This window comes from Salvelinus sp. IW2-2015, unplaced genomic scaffold (genome assembly GCF_002910315.2).
Source record: "Salvelinus sp. IW2-2015 unplaced genomic scaffold, ASM291031v2 Un_scaffold3059, whole genome shotgun sequence".
Lineage (NCBI taxonomy): Eukaryota > Metazoa > Chordata > Actinopteri > Salmoniformes > Salmonidae > Salvelinus > Salvelinus sp. IW2-2015.
This window is the reverse complement of record NW_019944351.1, coordinates 57,284-84,336: the sequence shown is the minus strand read 5'-3', so window position 1 is coordinate 84,336 and position 27,053 is coordinate 57,284. Positions and strand designations below refer to the sequence as shown.

The following is a 27,053-nucleotide window of genomic DNA, read 5'->3' as shown; positions in this document are numbered from 1 at the left end:
CAAATTGTACCGGTGTAACAGCACAGGAAGTGTAGAAGAGTGGTTTGAAATTAATTACGACAAAAAAAAAAAAGAAGAAGCAAGTGGGAGGAAGCTCAAAAAAGGAGACCAAGCCATGGCGGGCGAGAAGGAGACGGCCTTATTATGTGTAATAAATTATAAAATAGTTAGTCATTTCATTGAACAACCTTCAAGTCTTTTTCTTCTGTCTTTCTTGTTTCAATGTTCTCTCTTATAACAGCTACTTGGGACTCTTAAATTTGTTGACAACCTTCTTCTTTTTTACTCGCCTTTCTGAAACCAGAATGTCACTTGTCGTCTGTCAGGTTTGACTGATCAGATATCCTTCGTCGTTTGTCCTTTGTGATAAACTTATTGGCGGCATACTCCCTCTCCAGTTCTTTCAGCTGTACCTTGGTGTATGGCACGCGCTTCTTCCTCCACGTCGAATAGAGCTGCCATCCCCTCCTGATACAGTGTCTGTGTGAAGAGCATAAACACATGCTTAATTAACCTAGAACCATCTGGAAAATTGCTAAACGTAGTATAGTTTCTAATGCGATGGGATCTGTCTTATCTATCCACAATTCACTTACGGTGACAAGATGGATGACGGTTTCTTTAAGAATTATTAATATGCAAATTGTAAAAGGAAAAACAACGCAGGGCGAATGATGGTGTTTCTGCTTTTGATAAACTGAGGTATGTAATGTTGAAATATGCATGAGCTTGTGAACATTTAAGAATGTATAGCCTTAAGTCCATACCTTGAATGGACGATTTCCATAGATGGTTTGACTGTGGCTGGTCCTTAGCGCAGTAACCCGGACCATTCCATCCGTTGGTGATAGCCCATGGCTGATAAGGCTCCACTGGCAGAAGAGGCTCATGCCTGGGCTCGGTGGGTCCGCTGAGGGTGGGTACAACTGGGACGTCAGATAGCTGGAGACAGGTTGGTAAGGGTTGGAGGAGTAGCCTTGGTAGAAAGCGAATTCCTTGCCCTGGACCCTGGGAACTCCTCTCCTGAAACGGATGTGTCCATGTATTTGTCCCATAGGCAGAGGAGGGTTGCGCGCAGGACTTGACGCTGCGTGTGACATCCTACACGGGTAGTAGCTGCTGCCAAAATATCCATAAGGCAAGGACGCATTTGATGAACTTTGGCTGCGGAACAGGGGCTGCATTGTTTGACAGCTTCGCCCATGCCAGATACTGGCACATCGCTCGACGTGTAGGTAGTGCTTGGAGCCAGGGACGTCGGATGCGCCAACAATTCTGCACTGATTTGCTGCAAAATTGCCTCCTGTGAACCCTCCATATTTTTTATTTATCTCATCCAAACCGTTATCATACAGAAACATGACTGGGTCAATCCAGGCGCAATGGAGAAGTAATGACGCTGTCATAGCATGCCCTACATCGAGACAACCAGCTTCTTTTAAAAATCCCCACGACTGAAAAAAGAGATACGGAATCTGGAGAGTAACCGATAGTCACGCGCCTGTGTGGACCTAAAGATCGCAAGGTTATTGGGCAAACCAGGCACGTGATATGCAAAGGAGCTGATAACGTCTAGACTGCAGATAATCAGCTCCATGCCCAAATGTTTATACTCTAAAACAATATAGCATTTAGGAGGAAAAAGACTACATGTTTAAACAAGGATCAGTTTCGAGATTCTACAGATAACCTACACTCCATATGTTGTTTATTCTTAATCTATTGGAATCTGTCTGATGTCATTCTTGGTTTATAGCCTAGCATTTTGCTGAGGAAACATCACATGGATGGGACTGACATTTAAATCCTTTTTGTCAAAATGCTGATAAAACAGTAGATGGAGATGGCGGTGGACGCAGATTTATGTATGCAGCCATTACGCATTTCAATTTATCAACAGTTATATATATGGCCAAGGCAGTTTGTATGAAATATGGGTTGATACAAATGTAATTAATTAATTAATATTTTTAAAATGTTATTACATCGTGTGAGTTGGAACAATCATTAAACACCTTCTAATTGACCAGAAGGCGCTGAGCCTGGAAACAACTTGCTGTAAATAGCCTGGAAACAACATGCTGTTAGATACGGTTTTTATCCCCCATTTTTATATACACGAAGTAGCATACATTTTGTTTTGAGCTAATAGGAAAATATCAAGGAAGGTGAAACTACATTAAAATGCTTTGGTGGAGAAATATCAGTCATTCAACGGTAAAGGAATCAAGAATAGTCTGTGCGTAAAACTCACTGAAATGTAACCATGCATGCCACGGCATATTCTGAACACACTGCTATTCTAGCTGCTGTTCGGTCTCTTATAGGCTTTATAACCTACCGACAGAAAGCAGCTAGCACACTATTTGGCAGGCGAGCTCTTTTACACATGGGTTAGACTGCTGGAGGCCAAGGACAAGGTCAAGTTGAAAGTTGTTGCAGTCCGTCTAGCCAGAGATGTTGTTGTCATCCAACCATGACCATATGGCTTGATTTCCTCCAGGAGTCTTCAGGAGAGGTGAGAAAACAAACAATTACATTGTTGGATAACCCCTTGCTGATCTTTTGTCGATGTTTATGGAAACATCGACAAAAGGCGGGGGGGGGGGGGGGTGTATGTATTAATTTTCCATGTGAGCTTTTGGCAAAGTAGTGAGGAATTATGTAATTGCAGAAATGCTGAACATAAAAATGTAAGGGCATCCGACCGGTTTTCGTGTTTACCGACATGGCATTTATCCAGGGGTAATATCACTGGGTAAAGACATAGGCCTGGCCAACTAGGAACTAAACCCATTCCATTCGCATTTCAGACGTGTAAAACATTAGCAGACATATGAAACTGTGGTTTCAAAGAGAGGTTCAACTGCACCATATTTTCAGCTCATTAAGAATGAGAGAAACATTCTGCTCTCCATGATTTGTTACGCATGTGGTAAGAGGCTATCTCAGTTAGGCTACAGGCTACTAGAGGAACCAATTGAGCTAATCAATTCGAATCAATGACAATAGGCTGTTTGTGAAATTGCATTCTACTTGTGCACAAATATAAAATGTAAATTCGGCCTAGAAGAAAAGAAAAAACGGAGCTAGACTATATCTTATTTTAAGTTAGAATGAGCAAAAGACTATAGGTTACAACACGCCACTGGCTTTGTCTGTGAGAGAGAAACGACACATTGTACTGCATTTCTTCCATTAGACGTAGTTGCGTGGAATATTTGAATAACAATATATTCGACATTTTACAAGGAAGAACACCAATACAATAGGCCGAGAAGGTGCTTTTATGGTTAAGGTTTTGCAGGAGAAAATTAGCATTTGGTTGTGACACCGCACCAAAATGGCTTAACCTGTGTTCTTCATAGCTATTCAACTGCCCAGTTTTCCCGGATACACCGTTCCCAATATATATAGCCTGTCCTATATGTTTGAGGACACAAAGTATACAATTGTCATATCTATTGAAATCTGTTTCAACGGTTTCGGTCGTGCTGTTACCGAGTTATTTTGGAGGGGATGAGGGATATGCCTATGCTTTAAGCATCTGCTATACTATACTGAAGTGTTTCATTCCAAACCTTGGGCGTATTGTACCCAAACCTTGGGCGTATTGTCACCCAACCGAGTGGGCAGGAAATATCACAGCCTGCTAAATGGCTGCTAAATTCACAGTCAGAACTCCTTCCCTTCTCTTCGAATGGAGCCGAGTTCAATGAGGCTGGGCTGTCATGTTAAACCATATGTTAGGCCTATGTTATTTACGCCTATGTTCATGCGGCTATGAGAGAATTCAATGGTCGCAGTAGAGACATTAGCGGCCCTACCGCAGACATCGAAAAAGCGTCATGTAGCTAGTCATAAATAAAGCAATGACGCGATGCTACTACCAACATCGAACATGGCCAGACCCCCAGTGCAGTAATACTCCTATCTGCCATGATSGTCACACACTCAGGCTCTTCTTAGACAAATAATGGTTTGCGGTGCCATAGCCACACATTGKCTCTGGGCGGTGAATTTCGCGGTCAACAGTATCGTTAGCTTTTCTATGGGAGACCATTTAGAGGAGATGTTAATACGCCATGTCGAGGCACCATATCGTTTCTTATTTGGTAAGCTACTTTAATAATAAACTGGTAACATCAGCGTGGACATATAGCGCACACAGTAGAAAGAGGCGATACATTGGACCTATAGCTTTAACAAATCATATCTGGGTTATTGTGTAAAGGAGTTCATCACAAGGCGGATAGATCAAGAGGAGATCGTAATCGAGGGTCAAGTAATTTTCAAAGACGCGTTTGACCCGCTGAAATATGAAAAAGGGTCCATAACGTCATAATCGAGTGCGGTAGGCTATTTAACTTTATAGAAATTCGAGAGAAAATCAAGGATGTGCAAGTATCTACTACCACATAGCTACAACCCAAAATCTATGTGTTCGCGTGTGTATAGTGCGTGTGTTAACCTGTGTGTGTGCGCGTCTCTTCAGTAGGGCTTCATAGGTGTATTTTTCGTTACACAAAACAAAACACATAGGCTCCCATGATGGTAGAAGTAAATGAAGACCTTTTAATAAAAAAAATGGGCAATCTATTGTTGGGAAAAATATGATATATTTTGAAGACTTTGAATACTTTAGGAATAATAGTAGTAGCCTTGCACGAGCTTTGGCGAGACGGAACTGATCATAGAACTGCTCATCTCCTATTTCTGTAGCGCGAGACAGCTTGTACAAGTACACTCCCTGGACAGGATGCTAGTCTACCCCCGAATCTATCTCCTTAACGCTGAGTGCCAAGCAGAGACCCATTGGGTCCCATTTTTACAGTCTTTGGTATGACTCGGCCCGGGATCGAACTCCCAACCTGTCAATCTCAGGGCCGACACTAACCACAAGGCCACTGAGGAATAATAGGCCTAATACTAGAAATACTGTTTCGCGAATGATATAGACCTTAACATCAACGCCGAATCAGATACCTCATTTTATGCATAATTATTCGAATGTCGTTTTTTTTTTTTCAAATAAATTGATGGTCTATTTAAGAACTTAGTTCAGAATGTGACTAAAACGTGTAGCTCAGTGGCCGGTGTAGATGGTAATGTACACATTTAGTTCAATCCAATAACCGGTTTGAAATGCATTTCTTAAATATGATTGTATTGTTTATTATTTGGCTGTGGCTCATTAAGGATTTCGCTTAATTGCAGCAACGCACTATTTAGATGTTAATAGGCTATAGCCGACTAGCTATAGACAAGTCTGAGTATGACCCTTCAGAAGTTATAGAAATAACTGTTCGTTAAGGGTACATTTTGAAATAGAAACATTTCAGAAATACTAGGCTATACAAACTTTTACAAAAATATTTTTAGTTAAAAGCCTAACACAAATGTGAATATCAAACAGCGACGTTCTATGCCAATTGAATAAATACAATTATTAAACTAATAACACAACTACTAACTTAACATCATTATTAAACCATTAATCATAATTATTATTATATTGACGTCCAAATTGACATTATGTTGAAGTAGCGGTAATAGACAAAAACAATCAGCGAATGACGCGTCCTGTCTGATGAGCGTTGCGGATTAATTGAATATAAACAATACAGGCTTCTGCTTACTGACTAGTGTGTGTAGCTCGTTCGATAATACAAATACAACGACGTGAAGATACACCTTAAGCCGCGGTGCCAATTTATAGGAGAGATAGTGAGATTATATTGAAAAATGCATATATTCCTCAGAATATTGTTTTATTCCATTGAACGAATCTCTAGAAAGGAAGGTTATCACAATATAATCCTTTAGCCTATTTCGTTTAAAAAAAGACTGGATCACCTGCTTAGTTTATAAATAGCGTATGTAATACTGTAATTTTCAATGAGTGGACAGCCATTATTGATCCCTGCTAGTCAGAATTTGTCCTGGCATGGGATTAATTCACTAACAGCACACACAATAAAATAGTGTGAATTATTTGTGGAGACAAACCTGGTAAATAATGACCTTGATGCCTAACACTTAGGAGCAAAATCCTTAAATTTCCCTAAAAGTCAGTCGCTTCCATAACCTCTGTATGAAAGTAGAATTTGAACAAAAAAACACAAACTTCGGAATATATTGTGCACGTGGAACAGAATAGAGTTCCTTATTTACTTCTGGCAGTGGAGTTGGCTGCTGGTCGGTAGACTACAACCTACAGAGGTGGAAGAGGTGTCAGTGGAGTTGGCTGCTGGTCGGTAGACTACAACCTACAGAGGTGGAAGAGTGTCAGTGGAGTTGGCTGCTGGTCGGTAGACTACAACCTACAGAGGTGGAAGAGGTGTCAGTGGAGTTGGCTGCTGGTCGGTAGACTAAACCTACAGAGGTGGAAGAGGTGTCAGTGGAGTTGGCTGCTGGTCGGTAGACTACAACCTACAGAGGTGGAAGAGGTGTCAGTGGAGTTGGCTGCTGGTCGGTAGACTAAACCTACAGAGGTGGAAGAGGTGCAGTGGAGTTGGCTGCTGGTCGTAGACTACAACCTACAGAGGTGGAAGAGGTGTCAGTGGAGTTGGCTGCTGGTCGGTAGACTATAAACCTACAGAGGTGAAGAGGTGTCAGTGGAGTTGGCTGCTGGTCGGTAGACTACAACCTACAGAGGTGGAAGAGGTGTCAGTGGAGTTGGCTGCTGGTCGGTAGACTACAACCTACAGAGGTGGAAGAGGTGTCAGTGGAGTTGGCTGCTGCTGTCGTAGACTACAACCTACAGAGGTGGAAGAGGTTCAGTGGAGTTGTGCTGCTGGTCGGTAGACTATAACCTACAGAGGTGGAAGAGGTGTCAGTGGAGTTGGCTGCTGGTCGGGAGACTACAACCTACAGAGGTGGAAGAGGTGTCAGTGGAGTTGGCTGCTGGTCGGAGACTAACAACCTACAGAGTGGAAGAGGTGTCAGTGGAGTTGGCTGCTGGTCGGTAGACTACAACCTACAGAGGTGGAGAGGTGTCAGTGGAGTTGGCTGGCTGCGGGAGACTACAACCTACAGAGGTGGAGAGGTGTCAGTGGAGTTGGCTGCTGGTCGGTAGAATACAACCTACAGAGGTGGAAGAGGTGTCAGTGGAGTTGGCTGCTGGTCGGAGACTACAACCTACAGAGGTGAAGAGGTGTCAGTGGAGTTGGCTGCTGGTCGGTAGACTACAACCTACAGAGGTGGAAGAGGTATCAGTGGAGTTGGCTGCTGGTCGGTAGACTATAACCTACAGAGGTAGAAGAGGTGTCAGTGGAGTTGGCTGCTGGTCGGGAGACTACAACCTACGGAGGTGAAGAGGTGTCAGTGGAGTTGGCTACAGAGGTGGAAGAGGACACACTCCTATTCAAGATCACACCATTTCAATTCCCTTTTCTCTAACTGCACTGCATTTGTAGTCACAGTAGATTAAATGCACATCTACCAATATGTTGAAAATAAGAGTTAAGTCCACGACACATACCAGTGACCCCCCCCAACCCAAGATAAACAAGCAGTAGGCCTATGGGGTGAGGGTGCAACCAGCAACAGCATCCAGTTTGCTCTGCCTCTTCYTGCGACAGTGGTTTCATCTCAGATTGGACCCTATTCCTACTACCTGTGWCCAGGGCCAATAGGGCTCTGGGGAATAGAGTGCCATCTGGGGCAGACACACTCTGTAGAACTCCCAGGCTCTGTAGCTAACCCAGAGACACCCAGAAGGACCTTTCACTTYGGCCTGCCTGGCCTGGTTGCTCTGCTCTATAGGATCTAGGACCAAAGTGGTGCTCTGTTTGTAATAGCTGCCAAGCAGATAACACAGCACTTAGTCTCCAGTGCTTAATGGACTTTTTATGGGCTAGTCTTGTGATCGTGTGACCTATGGCATCCTGGCCTCTCAGTGTCTCTCTTGGTAAACTAGATCAGAAACATGCYGCTCTCTCCTTTGTCTTGGGAGAGCGAGAGAGAGTGAAAGAGAATACTACAGTTTTTCTATTTTCATCAGAGAACAAGGACCTTCTTGATTTTTGATGACCATTTCACCCCTTAACTGAAGAGCCACTTCCATCTACAACGTTTTACTGTATCCTGGAAGCACTTCCCDTCTTGCTTCTATAAGTGTTCTGTTTTTCTGACACGCTTTGGAAGGCCTCTYCTACCTCAGGGTTAACTCAGTGTTATATTGGCAAACTTTATAGGAAACGTCTACACTGAGTGTACAAAACATTATGAACACCTGCTCTTTCCATGACACAGACTGACCAGGTGAAAGCTATGAGCAATTATTGATTCCACTTGTTAAATCCACTTCAAATCAGTATAGATGAAGGGGAGGAGACAGGTTAAATAATCATTTTTAAGTCATGAGACAACTGACATGAATTGTGTATGTGTGCCATTCAGAGGGTGAATGGGAAAGACAAAATATTTAAGTACCTTCTTGAACAGGGTATGGTAGTACATGCCAGGTGCACTGGTTTGTGTCAAGAACTGCAACACTGCTGGGTTTTTCCCAAAACCCAGCATTTTCCTGTGTGTATCAGAACAGTCCACCACCCAAAGAACATCAAGCCAACTGACAACTTTGTAAAGCATTGGAGTCATGGGCCAGAATCCCTGTGTAACTCTTGACACCTTGGAGTTCATGTCTCAAACAATTGAGGCTGTTCTAAGAGCAAGAAAGGAGGGGAGCAACTCAGTATTAGGAAGGTGTTCATAATGTTTGGTATACTCTTGTGTATAAGAACCACTATTGAATTCTATAGGCTTACTACACAACCACCTTCAGCCAGTCACGTGCACTCTTGCTCACTCCTCCGTCTGGTTGGCTGGTTGCATAAGACCAGCAATAGAGATGCTCCACTTCTGGTCTTCACCCATCTTCTCCTCTGTATGCACAGCACATTGCATAGCTCATTTTGCTTGACCTATAGGAAGAAGCTATACTGTAGCAGCCAGTCACAGTTCCTGTGCATGCAGAATTCACACGCCCTTATGTTAAAATCAGGGCCAGGTGTATTATTTAGTAAACAATGTAGCAACAAACATTTAGCAACAAATAAGCATTTCTTATTGGATAAATCCTGGTAATTTCCTCCCCATTTCAGCCATTTTTCAGTTTGATTCCTAGTGAATACACCCTAGTTTACACTCTTATTTCCCCAAAAGAAAAGCAGTCACCTACAGACATGAATGAAAGTATGTGGGACAGCTTATTAAAAACACACCTCAGACATCTTTGCTAGAATACATATTTGTACTGTGATGCAAAACTTTAAAAAGTGCTTACCTCTAACGAAGAGGTTAATAAAATATAGAGTGATGAGACTGATCTAGATAATTACATCAGGCCCTTGTCTTCCCTCTGCTAACAAATAGACAGTACAGACACCTCCTGCTAACAGACAGTACAGACACCTCCTGCTAACAGAAGTGCCAGGCTTTAGAGTAGTGGGTATATCACTGGAAGGAAACATACCTATAGTCTCTCACCTTTTATTAAACACATACAAATCACCCCGGAACATTCTATCCTCCTCCCATGTCAAGAGTAAATAAACCCCACCACAGGAAGAGAAAACAAAAACAAATCAATGATCAGGATCAACACACGTGACGTTGCAGTGAGGTGAGTGGCGACTAGAACTAAGAATCATCTGAAGTCTCAGTGGTCTATTGTTGACGAGTGAGTGTGGTCGTTAACAAGTATAACGCGGGTCATTTCCTTGACAACGCCTGGGTCTGCTTTCCATGACGACGTGTGCTAAGGTAGCACCGATATCGTCATGGTGATAGCTGTAGTGGTTAGTCAGCCTACTGAGTGACAGTGACTTTGGAGAGCCTCCCCACACCTAAAAACATCCACTGTCTTCTAGCCTAGCCATCTAAAACATTAAAAAAAGCTACTTTAAACAAAGGCAGGATCACAGATGCAACATGACTCCCATCTTACAGACAGTGTAGTCTAGTACTCTGCTGAGATGATCTGTCACATCACGGCTGGCTGCGCTCTCTTGGCTTTGACCCATACATACGTCTTGACAAGCCCTGGGGAGAGGGGGGGGGGGACAACCGACACACCCCAACTACATGGTAGTAGTCTTGTATGGAATAGACCCTGGTAAAGCTATGGATGGGGGAGGTGGGGTACTGTTCCCCTGCCCCTATTGGCCCTCCTTCTCCTCATCCTCCCGCAGGAACTGGAAGACAGAGGAGAAGTCTTTGCCGGCGTAGCCCCGAGCACACATCATGCGGTATATCTGGTGGGCCAGGGAGCCCAGAGGGACAGGGGTCTTGGTGTTGGTGGCTGTAGTCTGGGCTAGCCCCAGGTCCTGAAGAGGAGAAACACTCATTAGCTCTCTGCCATCACCGCTTGTTGTACACAGCACAGTTAAAACATGTCAAACGCACATCTCTTTCGAGTTACATGAAAGTTAATACTATTGACAGAGAAATTAACTAAAATAAAGTCACAGGAAATTAAAGAGGCCCTGAAGAACCAGCTTCTGTGTCACAAACATTTGTGTACTAAACGTCTTGAGGGATGGCGTAAACGAGAGTGAGGAGAGACCCACCTTGGCCATGAGTTGGGTCCCGAAGCCTCCCTGGTAGCCGTTTCCAGAGGGGACTCCCTCCATGACACCAGGTACAGGGTTATAAGTGTCACTGGACCAGCAGCGGCCTGAACTCATGTTCAGGATCTTAGCCAGTAGCTTAGGGTCCAGACCTAGTCTGTCAGGGGCAGGAAATCACAAGCATTTAAAAAAAAATATATTTTTATTTTACAAGTTTATTAAGGTGGGTTACTGTGTACCGTGTGGCATTTTCTGATTGCTGGTTAGTCATAACTACAAGTAAAGGACGAGTCAGAGACATGTAGACAGTTGATAGAGTAGGAGCTTCATACATAAAAAAAAGGAGCTTTTCCATTGGATAGTTACTTTAAGAGAGTGACTATAGTGGTAGTGTTACAGCTCTGTACGATACCCACAGCATGGTTCTGTTCAACAAGCGTTAAGTGCAACAAGACATTTTGTTGGGATGAGATCTCTGCTGTGAATGTATTGGCAATACTCAACCTGATGCCAAGGTTCATGGTCTCAGAGGTCCCGATCATGCCTATCGCCAGCAGCATATTGTTGCAGATTTTGGCTGCCTGTAAGAAAGTCTCCTGGTTACATCACATGTCGTTTTGTAATAATCCACCCATAATGCCCCTAGTAAATCAAATCAAATCAAATTTTATTAGTCACATACACATGGTTAGCAGATGTTAATGCGAGTGTAGCGAAATGCTTGTGCTTCTAGTTCCAGACATGCAGTAATAACCAACAGTAATCTAACTAACAATTCCACGCTACTACCTTACACACACACACAAGTGTGAAGGGATAAAGAATATGTACATAAAGATATATGGATGAGTGGTGGTACAGAACGGCATGGCAGATGCAGTAGATGGTATAGAGTACGGTATATACATATGAGATGAGTACTGTAGGGTATGTAAACATAAAGTGGCATAGTTTAAAGTGGCTAGTGGTACATGTATTGCATAAAGATGGCAAGATGCAGTAGATGATATAGAGTACAGTATATACATATGAGATGGGTAATGTAGGGTATGTAAACATTGTATTAAGTGGCATTGCTTAAAGTGGCTAGTGTACATTTTTACATAATTTCCATCAATTCCCATTTTTTAAAGTGGCTGGAGTTGAGTCAGTATGTTGGCAGCGGCCGCTAAATGTTAGTGGTGGCTGTTTAACAGTCTGATGGCCTTGAGATAGAAGCTGTTTTTCAGTCTCTCGGTCCCTGCTTTGATGCACCTGTACTGACCTCGCCTTCTGGATGATAGCGGGGTGAACAGGCAGTGGCTTGGGTGGTTGTTGTCCTTGATGATCTTTATGGCCTTCCTGTGACATCGGGTGGTGTAGGTGTCCTGGAGGGCAGGTAGTTTGCCCCTGGTGTGCGTTCTGCAGACCTCACTACCCTCTGGAGAGCCTTACGGTTGTGGGCGGAGCAGTTGCCGTACCAGGCGGTGATACAGCCCGACAGGATGCTCTCGATTGTGCATCTGTAGAAGTTTGTGAGTGCTTTTGGTGACAAGCCGAATTTCTTCAGCCTCCTGAGGTTGAGAGGCGCTGCTGCGCCTTCTTCACAACGCTGTCTGTGTGGGTGGACCAATTCAGTTTGTCCGTGATGTGTACACCGAGGAACTTAAAACTTTCCACCTTCTCCACTACTGACCCGTCGATGTGGATAGGGGGGTGCTCCCTCTGCTGTTTCCTGAAGTCCACAATCATCTCCTTTGTTTTGTTGACGTTGAGTATGAGGTTATTTTCCTGACACCACACTCCGAGGGCCCTCACCTCCTCCCTGTAGGCCGTCTCGTCGTTGTTGGTGATCAAGCCTACCACTGTAGTGTCATCCACGCAAACTTGATGATCGAGTTGGAGGCGTGCATGGCCACGCAGTCGTGGGTGAACAGGGAGTACAGGAGAGGGCTCAGAACGCACCCTTGTGGGGCCCCAGTGTTGAGGATCAGCGGGGTGGAGATGTTGTTACCTACCCTCACCACCTGGGGGCGGCCCGTCAGGAAGTCCAGGACCCAGTTGCACAGGGCGGGGTCGAGACCCAGGGTCTCGAGCTTGATGACGAGTTTGGAGGTACTATGGTGTTAAATGCTGAGCTGTAATCGATGAACAGCATTCTCACATGGGTATTCCTCTTGTCCAGATGGGTTAGGGCAGTGTGCAGTGTGGTTGCGATTGCGTCGTCTGTGGACCTATTGGGTCGGTAAGCAAATTGGAGTGGGTCTAGGGTGTCCGGTAGGGTGGAGGTGATATGGTCCTTGACTAGTCTCTCAAAGCACTTCATGATGACGGAAGTGAGTGCTACGGGGCGATAGTCGTTTAGCTCAGTTACCTTAGCTTTCTTGGGAACAGGAACAATGGTGGCCCTCTTGAAGCATGTGGGAACAGCAGACTGGGATAAGGATTGATTGAATATGTCCGTAAACACACCAGCCAGCTGGTCTGCGCATGCTCTGAGGACGCGGCTGGGAATGCCGTCTGGGCCTGCAGCCTTGCGAGGGTTAACACGTTTAAATGTTTTACTCACCTCGGCTGCAGTGAAGGAGAGCCCGCAGGTTTTGGTAGGGGGCCGTGTCAGTGGCACTGTATTGTCCTCAAAGCGGGCAAAAAAGTTGTTTAGCCTGTCTGGGAGCAAGACATCCTGGTCCTCGACGGGGCTGGTTTTCTTTTTGTAATCCGTGATTGACTGTAGACCCTGCCACATACCTCTTGTGTCTGAGCTGTTGAATTTCGACTCGATTTTGTCTCTGTACTGAGACTTAGCCTGTTTGATTGCCTTGCGGAGAGAATAGCTACACTGTTTGTATTCGGTCATGCTTCCCACCTACTTGCCCTGGTTAAAAGCAGTGGTTCGCGCTTTCAGTTTCACGCGAATGCTGCCGTCAATCCACGGTTTCTGGTTTGGGAATGTTTTTATCGTTGCTGTGGGTACGACATCGTCAATGCACTTCCTAATGAACTCGCTCACCGAATCAGCATATTCGTCAATATTGTTGTTGGACGCGATGCGGAACATATTCAATCCGCGTGATCGAAGCAGTCTGGAAGCGTGGATTCAGATTGGTCGGACCAGCGTTGAACAGACCTGAGCGCGGGAGCTTGTTGTTTGAGTTTCTGTTTGTAGGAGGAATCAACAAATGGAGTCGTGGTCAGCTTTTCCGAAAGGGGGGCGGGGGAGGGCCTTGTAAGCGTCGCGGAAATTAGTGTAGCAATGGTCCAGTGTTTTTCCAGCCCTGGTAGCACAATCGATATGCTGATAGAATTTAGGGAGTTTTGTTTTAGATTAGCCTTGTTAAAATCCCAGCTACGATGAATGGCAGCCTCAGGGTGTGTGGTTTCCAGTTTACAAAGAGTCAGATAAAGTTCGTTCAGGGCCATCGATGTGTCTGCTTGGGGGGGAATGTATACGGCTGTGATTATGATTGACGAGAATTCCCTTGGTAGATAATGCGGTCGACATTTGATTGTGAGGGTTCTAGATCAGGTGAACAGAACGACTTGAGTTCTTGTGTGTTATTATGATGGTCACACCACTTCTCGTTAATCATAAGGCATACCCCCCCGCCCTCTTCTTACCGAAAGATGTTTGTTTCTGTCGGCGCGATGCATGGAGAAACCAGCTGGCTGCACCGACTCGTTAGCGTCCCTTGAGTTAGCCATGTTTCCGTGAAGCAGAGCACGTTGCAATCCCTGATGTCTCTCTGGAATGCTACCCGTGCTCGGATTTCATCAACCTTATTGTAAGAGACTGGACATTGGCGAGTAGTATGCTAGGGAGTGGAGCGCGATGTGCCCGTCTCCGAAGCCTGACCACGAGACCGCCACGTTTTCCCTTTTTCGGCGTCGCCCAGGGTCGCCGGCTGGGATCAGATCCATTGTATTGGTGTGAAGGGAAAACCATGGATCCGTTTCGGGAAAGTCATATTCCTGGTAGGAACGATGGTGAGTTGACGTTAATCGTATATTCAGTAGTTCCTCCCGACTGTATGTAATGAAACCTAAGATTTCCCGGGGTACCGATGTAAGAAATAACACGTAAAAAAACAAAATACTGCATATTTTCCAAGGAACGCGAAGCGAGGCTGCCATCTCTATCGGCGCCGGAAGGAATGTAATGTGTGTATCCAATGGACCCTATTCCCTAAAGTGGTTAACCTTTGACCAAGGCCTCGGGGACAGGTAGCCTAGCGGTTAAGAGCATTGGGTCAGTAACAAAAAGGTTGCTGGTTTGAATCCCTGCACTGACTTGGTGAAGAGGCACTTAACTAATTGCTCCTGTAGGTTGCTCTGGATGAGAGCGTCTGCTAAATGACCCCCCCCCCCATTTTTAGGAGACACAGGTCATGTAAATGTGTATATCTACCTGTCCAGTGCCGACGGCTCCACAGTACACCACGTTGGCTCCCATACAGGTGAGCAGTCCTGGGCCGCAGTAAACTCCTCCTCTGCTCCCCCACCATGAAGGTCAGCTTCCCCGAGCTGGCAGCCCCACACCTGGAGAAAAGGAGGGTGAGACGCACATCCTAAACTTGAGAATATCTGACGAAGACGTCGGTGAAGTGGAAACGTTGTACATTTGGGTGCATAGCACGCACCAGACAAGCACACGCACACTTATAAAACATGGCGGTTTCATTAGAATAGTAATGTCTGTCAGTCACTGTTGTTGCTTCTCAAAACTGTTATGAGGTAATCACAGAAAGATTGATGCAAATCTAGAGCACTTTCCTAAACAGCTTGTTTCCTTGTCAAACACCCACCAAGTTTGGCTGAGAAAGTAATTCCACATAAAATCAACAACTGAAAAATGAGGCAAGCCCTAGGCTTGTGGATTATTTCAATAGCAATAGTTTCATACTCAGTCAAACAAGGTTGTGGGGAAAGGGAGCTAAACTTTTATAGACAAAAGCTGGCTGAGAGAAAGAGATGTCTCAAATCCCATGACAAATGTGGGGTAACCAGTTAAAAAAAAAAAAATACAAAATCTTAAAACGCATTAAAAACTTCAGATACACTGCCCCAAACTGCATAGATAAAAAAGGCAACCCTTTCATTTCTGTAGCCAAAGTTACAGTTCCTCGGCCTCTCTGCCATAATAATGAGCAGTGTGTGTGTGACTGCATCTCTGCCATCTCACACAGCCTGGGAACCAACACACACACACACCAATTATGGAGTCTAAGGACATGTATTACAGTGAAAGTGAATGTGTTTGTTGGTGGCTATGTAGCTAGAGTTCTGTGGTCAAACGTTTTCATTACAGTCAGCACAGTAGCCTTTCATGATAAACATTTCCCAAGGCTTCAAGTACAAGTTTAATTGATTTTAATTAAAATGTATAAGAAAACAATATTATTTTTCTGTGTCGTAATGACTGGATTTGGGACTAGGTTATTGTATGATGACTACACTGACAGAGCAGGGGATCATTCCAAAATAGAACCCTACTCCCCTATATCGTGCACTACTTTTAACTAGCTCCCTGTGGGCTCTGGTCAACAGTAGTGCACTATATAGGGAACAGGGGCCCATTTGGGCTGCATCCCAGGTTTTGTGGCTTTCCTATTATTGCTCCAGAAAACAAGACATTCCTTCCAACAGTGAGTCTGCTGCCAAACCTCTCTGACGCACTGTGGGTTCTGGCTGGAAGAGGCAACACATGAAGGACAGAGAACCAGAGGTCTCTCAAAAGCACAGGGAAACAGCCTGATTAGAGACCACCTCTCACAAAGTAAGTCTGGGTTGGAGAAGGTACTCTGGATACGTCCACACTGGGCTACAGCAAAGCTCCTTGCTGGATTCAGAACAAGCAGAGTTGGAAGTCCTAAACATGATGTGTGCTTCTGGGTTTGTGTGGTCTCCTGATCAAAGGCTCAAGTCTGGGTTACAGTACCATCATCTGGGTAACAATGACACCAGTCTCATCGCATTCCCCTGTGCTCTATTACGACCATGCAACTCCTTTTGTCTCCCCCCCCACCCACCACACACACACGAGAGGTTGCAGTTCTGACCATGTTCAACCACAGGCATTCCAGCACAGTATCAAGGTAATAACATGCTGCAATACTTGACTCTAACCAAACACACACCTCTGTGACCTGCAGCCACCCAAGTTCAACGTGGGAAGCTGGACAGCCTTAATCCATGAGCACTGCCACAGGAAGGATGCATATAAATCATTACTAATCTTTAGGGCCTGATGGTAAAATATGCCAACATCAACTCAAAGTGGCTTTCCTCAAGTTAAAAGGCTGAGTTCAAACACACTGTGTGTGTAGTGTGTACGACAGTGTGTGTAGTGTGTACGACAGTGTGTGTAGTGTGTACGACAGTGTGCGTTTCCCTGAAGACTGTGATAGTGTTTTACAGCTTGGAGCCTTTCTGAAGGTCAGGATGGCTCTTCCTCATCTTCCCTACCCCCACAGTGTCTGAACACCAAACAGCAACCTATTCCCTATTTAGTGCACTACTTTTGACCAGGGTCCATAAGGTACTCCGCCTCCTCTTTATGACCCAGGCTGTCAGGTAGGTACTCCTCCTCCTCTTTATGACCCAGGCTGTCAGGTAGGTACTCTTCCTCCTCCTCTTTATGACCCAGGCTGTCAGGTAAGTACTCCTCCTCCTCCTCTCTTTATGACCCAGGCTGTCAGGTAAGTACTCCTCCTCCTCCTCTTTATGACCCAGGCTGTCAGGTAAGTACTCCTCCTCCTCCTCCTCTTTATGACCAGGCTGTCAGGTAGGTACTCCTCCTCCTCTTTATGACCCAGGCTGTCAGGTAAGTACTCCTCCTCCTCCTCTTTATGACCCAGGCTGTCAGGTAAGTACCTCCTCCTCTCCTCTTTATGACCCAGGCTGTCAGGTAGGTACTCCTCCTCTCTTTATGACCCAGGCTGTCAGGTAGGTACTCCTCCTCCTCCTCCTCTTTATGACCCAGGCTGTCTGGTAGGTACTCCTCCTCCTCTTTATGACCCAGGCTGTCAGGTAGGTACTCCTCCTCCTCCTCCTCTTTATGACCCAGGATGTCAGGTAGGTACTCCTCCTCCTCTTTATGACCCAGGCTGTCAGGTAGGTACTCCTCCTCCTCTTTATGACCCAGGCTGTCAGGTAAGTACTCCTCCTCCTCCTCTTTATGACCAGGCTGTCAGGTAAGTACTCCTCCTCTTTATGACCCAGCGTCCGGTAGTCCTCCTCCTCTTTATGACCCAGGCCGTCCGGTAGGTCCTCCTCTCTTTATGACCCAGGCCGTCCGTAGTCCTCCTCTTTTATGACCCAGGCCGTCCGGTAGGAGTCCTCCTCTTTATGACCCAGGCGTCCGGTAGGTCCTCCTCTTTATGACCCAGGCCGTCCGGTAGTCCTCTCTCTTTATGACCCAGGCCGTCCGGTAGGTCCTCCTCTTTATGACCCAGGCTGTCCGGTAGCTCCTCCTCCTCTTTATGACCAGGCCGTCAGGTGCTCCTCCTCCTCTTTATGACCCAGGCCGTCAGGTAGCTCCTCCTCCTCTTTATGACCCAGGCCGTCAGTAGGTCCTCCTCCTCTTTATGACCCAGGGCCGTCAGGTAGGTCCTCCTCCTCTTTATGACCCAGGCCGTCAGGTAGGTCCTCCTCCTCTTTATGACCCAGGCCGTCAGGTAGGTCCTCCTCCTCTTTATGACCCAGGCCGTCAGGTAGGTCCTCCTCCTCTTTATGACCCAGGCCGTCAGGTAGGTCCTCCTCCTCTTTATGACCCAGGCCGTCAGGTAGGTCCTCCTCCTCTTTATGACCCAGGCGCGTCAGGTAGGTTCCTCCTCCTCTTTATGACCCAGGCCGTCAGGTAGGTCCTCCTCCTCTTATGACCCAGGCCGTCAGGTAGGTCCTCCTCCTCTTTATGACCCAGGCCGTCAGGTAGGTCCTCCTCCTCTTTATGACCCAGGCCGTCAGGTAGGTCCTCCTCCTCTTTATGACCCAGGCCGTCAGGTAGGTCCCTCCCTCCTCTTTATGACCCAGGCCGTCAGGTAGGTCCTCCTCCTCTTTATGACCCAGGCCGTCAGGTAGGTCCTCCTCCTCTTTATGACCCAGCGCGTCAGGTAGGTCCTCCTCCTCTTTATGACCCAGGCCGTCAGGTAGGTCCTCCTCTCTCTTTATGACCCAGGCTCAGGTAGGTCCTCCTCCTCTTATGACCCAGGCCGTCAGGTAGGTAAGGTACTCCTCTTTATAACGCAGACGAACCATCTATATGAGAAGCAGAGAGACTGAATGGAGTCACCATTTTGTCAGCCATTTTAACCTGAACCAAGCCCACATGGGAGTCTGCTGTCCTGGGTAGAGTTACCAGGTTGTCAGGAAAAATACAAATCAGTCCTCCTCCCAGTGGAATTCACAGAGACATGAGTACACATATGATCATGACAGAGATGTTTCTCTTTATATAACTTAGTCAAATGGTTTGCAGTAAAAATACGTGTAATTGTTGTGAAGTTGTGCTATGAGAGAGAGCTGCACTGGTAGTAGACTTTAAAAAACACGTTTTCAGAAAACGAGGGGCACAAATAAAGAGATTTTCGGGCTGCTGGGATCTGAGAACGGAGCGTTTGGGTGGAAGGGTCAACGGATCAAACTCCAGATGCTGGGTTCTTAAATAATCCACATCATGGGCCACAAATGTTTAGAGAGCTCCATCTACTAAATCTGGTCCATTTCAACACATATAGGGAGTGGAGAGGCTGTTCCTCTCAGATTGCAGCAGAGACCCCCCCAAGGCAATGCTGCGTCCCAAATGACACTCTACTCCTATGGGCCCGGTCAAAAGTAGTGCACTATATTTATTATTATTTTTTGTTATTTAACTAGGCAAGTCAGTAAAGAACAAATTCTTATTTACAATGACGGCCTACCCAGACGACGCCGCCAATTGTGCGCCGCGTTATGGGACTCCCAATCACAGCCGGATGTGATACAGCCTGGATTCAAACCAGGGACTGTAGTGATGCCTTTTGCACTGAGAAGCAGTGCCTTAGACTGCTGAGCCACTCGGGAGCCCTATATAGGGAATAGTGCCATTTGGAGCACAGCCTGTATTAGTCCTTACCTCCTGACACAGGCGCGTCCATAAAAACTGCCCCCATCTTCTCCGTGGCCACGGCCATCTCCTTGGAAACGGCTGGGTCGATGGTGCTGGAGTCGATGAGTAGCGAGCCTTTCTTCACCTTCCTGTAGAATAGCAAAGTACCCACCTTATAGTTTAAAATAGTCTGAAGGGTTTCTGTTGAAGACAGATGGCTAAGTGACTTGACTTTGACTTGATTCTTTTATTAGGGCTCTGGTCAAAAGTAGTGCACTATAAAGGGAACAGGGAGCCATTTGGGACACAGACAGTGAGTAATCGAGAGCGAGGGATCTTACTTGAGGATACCGTTGGGCCCAGTGTAAACCTCGATGACGTTGGGACTGGAGGGCAGCATGGTGACGATGCGGTCTGCCTGGTCTGCCACCTCCGCAGGGTTATCCACAATCTGACAAAACAGGGATTTATTCATTAGGGCACGCCGTAGCAAAATGTTTCAAATACAAAAACTAGCGTTTATTGGACAAGTTCAGGTAGTCCATCCCTGTTTTAGTCTGTTGGTGCCTCATGAATAAGCTACCCCCCAGGCAAGCACAACCATTATGATTCAATKAAGAAGTAGATCGGCACTGACGAGAGTAAAATCTTATGATGGACTCAATTTGTTTGGACACTCATTTAAGTGGTTCCACCTATCTAATTGATTTTAGTCATGGTATTTTGTTTGTTTTTTGAGCACCTACCAGCTGACATCACATTAGAGAGCTATGGCATGCCAWCAGCTGGCGCATTTCGCACAATGCGCTGCCATTAGCAAACAAGCAAGCTAGTTTTTTTTGTCCCACCTGGGCACCCAACTCTTGCAGTTCTTTGCAGGACTCAGGGAAGACGTCAGTGGCGATGACGGGGTATCCGTGCTTCAGCAGGTTCTTGGCCATGGGTTTTCCCATGTTCCCCAGGCCAATGAAACCCACCTGGGTCTTAGAGGCCATGGACCTGCTGGAGACTGGGAGGTACAGTGGTGTATTCATTAGTGCAAACCGGTGTAACCTGTAGCGAAACATTCCAACGAAAATTAGTGTTTCTTATTGGACAAGTTCAGGTAGGCCTAGGTCCCTTCCCTATTGGTTCCTAATACACCCCAGGAACAACTTGTAATGAGACTAGACTACTACCAGAAGCCTTTTGTTATACTTTCAACCAAGCTGAGACAGAAAAGCTGTATTAGAGCTGTGTAGGCCTTCACTAATAAAAATAAATTGTCAGAATGTAAAAAACTATAGTCTCTTGCAAAATACTGTTAAAAGGCTCCCTAGTCCATTGAAACATCCAGGACACTTCTAATCTAGGCCTTGCCGTTCTGTTTCAATGAAATGCAAACATAACCCAGCCCTATCAATAGTTACCCAAGACCTGTATACGACATTGCAGTGGGTAACGTCAGAGGCAAGCTTGATAAAACTAAATAGGACCAAGGAAAGTTGTCCAGACATTTCTACATTGATTCCRTACATTCAATTTTTCCTGAGAATGAATTTAATTTGAAAATCCTAAACCATTTGATATGAAAATCCACTGCAGCCCTTGTAGTGCCAAAGTCAAGCTAATGCTAACACGATAACTGCATATCAAAGCAGTAAACAAGTAGAGAACTCATTCACCATTTCCTATAAAAGCAGAAGTATGAAGGCTGAAAGTAGAGGTGTATTGGCCAAAGGGCATCTTATAAATAAACTGTGGTGTGTAAGGATGTGTTGAGAGAAGAGGGGGGGGGGGGGGGGGGGGCAGGCATCCAGGCCTCTCACATGGCTGGCTCTCCCAGCCAATCTTCATAGTGGCTTCAGTGGAAAGAGACACCTGACCTGCCACTGTTGGACTGATGCCGCGTTCACTTGTTATTGGAACTAGGAAATGTAGGACTCGCTAACTGATTTTAGTCATACATGTGCCACGTTCAACGAATCAGCAAGTCGTAAATGTCCGAGTTCCGACTAGCATTTGAACGTGGCACAAGGCTACTACCACACACACTCAGAAACTGCAGCACACAAAACCCATGGCTGCGTCTCAATAATCTCTACTTCCCCTGAACTGTGTCCTCCATGAATGTAAAGGCATTAGAATGGTGTAGGCATGGGCTAGAGGGAGTTCCATGTACCAGTCAACTCCATGAAAGGACTGAACAAGAGCATACGTCGAGAGATTGTTGGGACCCAACCCGGTCTTGTGTGGTAGACCTACTGCCATTGCAATGAAGGTCACTGGCCCTTAATCATGACTCATGTCCATTACACATCAGAGTCATTGGAGAAGGGGGTCTTCTATAGGGGAGTTTTGTTAAGCGCCCAGACGCTCAGGCTGAACATTAACACGCATGATTGCGGTATGTTTTGGAAGCATAAAAGGTTCTTTCATATCAATGAGAATATATACACACACGTTATACAGTGAGCACCATAATTCATTGGACAGTGACCATGTTTTGTTATTTTGGTTCTGCGCTGTAGCACTTTGAGTTTGAAAGGATACAATGACAATGAGGGTGAAGTGCAGACTGTCAGCTTTAATTTGAGGGTATTTTCATACATATCGGATGAACCGTTTAGAAATGTCAGCACCTTTTGTACATGGTCCCCCATTTTAAGGTACTACAAGTATTTGTTGAATTGGTTCACAGATGTGTGTCGTTAGGCAGGTGTATTAATTTGTGTCGTTAGTGAATGCAGGAGAGCTGTTGATGAATAGTATTGATTCTAGACTTTGCTATTGCCTTTGAGGTTGTTGTTGGGGTGTGACAACATGAGGAAGACAGCAGTGTCGATGCAAATGAAGCTGGCCGTCATAAGGCTCAGAAATGAAAATCAATCAGATACATTGCAAAAACCCTGGGCATCCCCAGGTTAACAGTTTGGTTCATCATTAACAAAAAGACAAAACACAGGTGGACTCAATTATGTCAAAAGACCCAGTAGACTGAGGAGACCACTGTAGTGGATGATGGGAGAATAGTCTCTATGGTGAAGAAAACCCCCCTGACAACAGCCCAACAGATCAAACACACTCTCCTGGATGCAGGTGTAGATGTGTCAAAGTCTACCATACGTAGAAGACTACACCAGCAGGACTAGACGGTACACTACAAGATGCAAACCACTGATAAGCCTGAAGAACAGAAAGGCGAGATTACAGTTTGCTAAAAAGCACCTAAAAGAGCCCAGAGTTCTGGAAAAAAGTATTGTGGACAGATGAGACAAGGATTAACATGTACAGGAGTGATGGAAAAAGGAAAGTGTGAAAAAAGAAGACATGCCCATGATCCAAAGCATACCACTTCATCTGTGAAACATGGTGGAGGGGGTGTTATGGCTTGGGCCTGTATGGCTGCAGTGGAACATGGTGGAGGGGTTTATGGCTTGGGCCTGTGGCTGCCAGTTGGAACATGTGGAGGGGGTGTTATGGCTGGGCCTGTATGGCTGCCAGTGGACATGGTGGAGGGGTGTTATGGCTTGGGCCTGTATGGCTGCCAGTGGAAATGGTGGAGGGGTGTTATGGCTTGGGCTGTTATGGCTGCCAGTGGAAACATGGTGGAGGGGGTGTTATGGCTTGGGCCTGTATGGCTGCCAGTGGAACATGGTGGAGGGGATGTTATGGCTTGGGCCTGTATGGCTGCCAGTGGAACAGGCTCACTTGTCTTCATCAATGATGTGACTGCAGACAGAAGTAGAACAATGAATTCTGAAGTCTACAGAAATATTTTATCTGCTCAGATAAAACCAAATGCCTCCAAACTCATTGGACGGCACTTCATCATGCAACAAGACAATGACCCTAAACATACTGCTAGAGCAACGAAGGGGTTTTTGATGGCCAAAAAGTGGAAAATCCTTGACTGGCCGAGTCAATCAGCAGATCTGAATCCAATTGAACATGCATTTTACATGCTGAAGAGGTGACTCAAGGAAATAGGTCCCCAAAACAAGTAGGAACTGAAAATGACTGCAGTACAGGCCTGGCAGAGCCAGGGAAGATACCCAGCGTCTGGTGATGTCGATGCATCGCAGACTTCAAGCAGTCATTGCATGCAAAGGGTATGCGACCAAATATTAACAATGAGTACTTTATTCTACATTATGTTAAACTGTCCAATGTTTTTTGATGCTCGAAAATGGGTAGGACTATGTACAAAAGCTTCTATAATTTCTAAACGGTTAATCCAATATGTATGAAAATACCCTCAAATTAAAGCTGACAGTCTGCACTTCACCCTCATTGTATCCTTTCAAACTCAGTGCTAGAGTGCAGAACCAAAATAACAAAAAAGGGTCACTGTCCAATGAATTATGGTGCTCACTGTATATTTTAAAAAGGTTAAATTGATACACACCTTTATAAAGGTTAGCGTTTCAACATAGCCATATCTCCATGTTACAGCTCTTTGAACAGAAAACGGACAGAAGACAGACGACCACCTATGCTAATTAKCCATCTAGCATTCTCCGAACACCTGTGCCAGCGTATCTGTGCAAACCTGCTACAGTAAGAGCATCTTTTTTATATGAAGGATTCCGTCTCGCTGATGTAAGGACCATGTTTCAAAAGACGCGATTGTTTTGCAAGCGATAATTATTAACGTTTCTAAACGTGAAAAAACAGCGTCGGGATTGTAGTTGACACAAGCCAGTTGTGGGCGAAGCTAACCACTGAAAACGGTAGGGAGAAGGCAGAATGACGCCTAGAGTTTGAGAGCTAGGTGGTCACGTTGGGTTTTGGTAAGAGGAACCACCAGTGRGGACAGTAGGCTGGGTTATCAAGGTAAGAGTTGAGCTACCGGCGTGGACAGTAGGTTGGGTTATCAAGGTAAGGGTTGAGCTACCGGCGAGGACAGTAGGCTGGGTTATCAAGGTAAGAGTTGAGCTACCAGCGAGGACAGTAGGTTGGGTTATCAAGGTAAGGGTTGAGCTACCGGCGAGGACAGTAGGCTGGTTATCAAGGTAAGGGTTGAGCTACCGGCGAGGACAGTAGGCTGGGTTATCAAGGTAAGGGTTGAGCTACCGGCGAGGACAGTAGGCTGGGTTAAAAATTACACGTTATAATTCAACGATAAGATTAAAAAATTCAGAATTTCAGATATGCTCGAACAAGGCGTAAGAAGCTCCAAACAAAGAAGTACCCAATATTGTTAGATATATGCAGAACAAATCACAGGCAAAGTAATGTGTTTACTGGTTCGCGATCATTTTTTTTTTTTTAAAAGACAGAAGATAGATTCAATAGAGCTGAAAATGAAAAATGTTTGCTTTAGTGAAGTAGAGTAGGAGAACGTAAGATAAACACATCGTCTAAGTGGCGGCAAGGTGTAGTCTCAGTGAAGTTGTAGAGTGATTGCGCCCAGATAACCGAGAAGGGTTGCTGGAGTGAAGTCCCGAGCTGACGAGGTAAAAACATCTGTCGTTCTGCCCCCCTGAATCTAAGGGCAGTGTTAACCCACTGTTCCCGAGATAGGCGTTAGAATGTAAATAAGAATGTGTTCTTTAACTTAGAGCTGTGCGTTTAGTTTAGAGTAAAAGAAAAAAGAATAAACTACTCTGAAGCAGCGAGAAGTTTCGGGACTCTTCTTCACTCCAGAATGAATAGCACCAACTAAAGCTTTCATTGAGCAAGTTTCAAACTGCTATTGGGCCTCTTCACGAACCCACTAGTTGAAGAAACGGATCTTTGTAAGTATAATGGAGGCAAACGAAATGAAGAAGCATCGCATATTGAGTATAAATAAAAACCCAGCGAGTGAAAAAGGGTGAGAGATCGGGATTCACAGGGAAGCTGGTTTAATAGTGCATTGAAGATAAATCTGTTCGCAGGCTGTGTAGTGACAGCAGCAATCAGATAGGTGTACCTGAAGAGGTAGGAGGGGGGTTAAAACATCCTGAACCAATTAGTGTGTGTGTGTCTGGGGCGGGGTACCGACGCGCTGAAACCAATGTTTAGTGTGTTGGTGATGTGGGTGGGTGTGTGTCTGGGGGGTACTCCTGAAGCCATTAGTGTGTGTGTGTGTGCCTTGTGTGGGGTCTGGTGGTGGGTTACTTACTCTCGAAACAAGTTAGGTTAGATGGGGTTGTTGTGTGTTGGTAGGTGTTTGTAGGTGGTGTGTGTGCTGTGTGTGTGTGTGTGTGTGTGTGTTGTGTGTGTGTTGTGTGTGTGTGTGGTGTGTGCTGCTGCTCTGTGCAGAAGCATTTATTGATTTAGATTAGCCTGCATCTCTGTTGAACATGTATGCATAATAACCAATTGTCGCATTATCTACTGAGTTGTGCTAGAGTGATAACTAGTGTGCCAACTCTGATTACCTCTTATGAAGTACTGGGTACTGGAGTATAATAGTTAGAGTAGTATATGATAATAGGTTGAAATTGGTACTGGTACAGTTTATATAAAATAATGCTCACTATATAGTATTATATAGCCGACTTACCTCTTGAAGTAATGTACTGGGAGTTAATATAGAATAGTAATTTATAAGTAAGTATAGGTGTAATGTCTCGGAGTTATAGATAGATAGGAGATAATTATATAACGTGATTAAGAGATATAGTATATGTACTGTGAGTTATATGTTAGAATAGTGGTTTATTAAGTAAATGTACTGTGAGAGATATTTATGGTATGTACTGGGAGTTATATTAGAATAGTATTGAATATAGAACAAACACAAGCCTGCAGTTTTTTGTCCATTCTATGTTTATGCCATAGTATTTTATATATATATAAAGTCGCTCTGGATAAGAGCGTCTGCTAAATGACTTAAATGTTCAAATGTAAATTTTACAATTAAGACGTGGCAATTAGTATCAAGTCCTATTCATCCTTTCCTTGTCCATTTTAAAATAAAAAATAATTATCATTATTACTAGGCTAGAGTCTCAAGTTAAGACAAAGAGTTCCTTGTATTGTCAATTGACCGTCCTAGGAACGGTTGGTTTTAACTGTGCCTTGTTTCAGAAAGGGAGAAGAAGAAGATTTTGACGCTTGTCAGTCTCATGGGGAGTTCGAATTCGCCATGCAAACCTTCCGGTTTAACAAGTCCAACGTTCATAACCACTAGGACTACTGCCCCTGGTTACTACGTGCCAACGCTCTACCACTAGGCTACCTCTGTTAACTAGCCAACACTCTAACCACTAGGCTACCTGCTGGTTACTAGTCCAACACTTACCACTAGGCTACCTGCTGGTTACTAGTCCAACACTCTAACACTAGGTTACCTGCTGGATTACTGGTCAAACGCTTAACCACTAGGCTACCTGTGGTTTACTAGTCCAGGGGGCAAAGGAGGACAGAAGGTTGGGTTTATCAAGTAGAGTTGAAGCTACCGGCGAGGACAGTAGGCTGGGTTATCAAGGTAAGAGTTGAGCTAAATA

General features: G+C 45.1%; 2 pseudogenes; both read right to left on the bottom strand.

The window, feature by feature from the left end:
- Positions 1–252: 252 nt before the first annotated feature.
- On the bottom strand, positions 253–1,458 carry LOC112075278 (homeobox protein Hox-A13b-like; annotated as a pseudogene).
- Positions 1,459–9,818: 8,360 nt separating this feature from the next.
- LOC112075276 (3-hydroxyisobutyrate dehydrogenase, mitochondrial-like) overlaps positions 9,819–27,053 on the bottom strand; it is a 28,406-nt pseudogene continuing 11,171 nt past the window's right edge.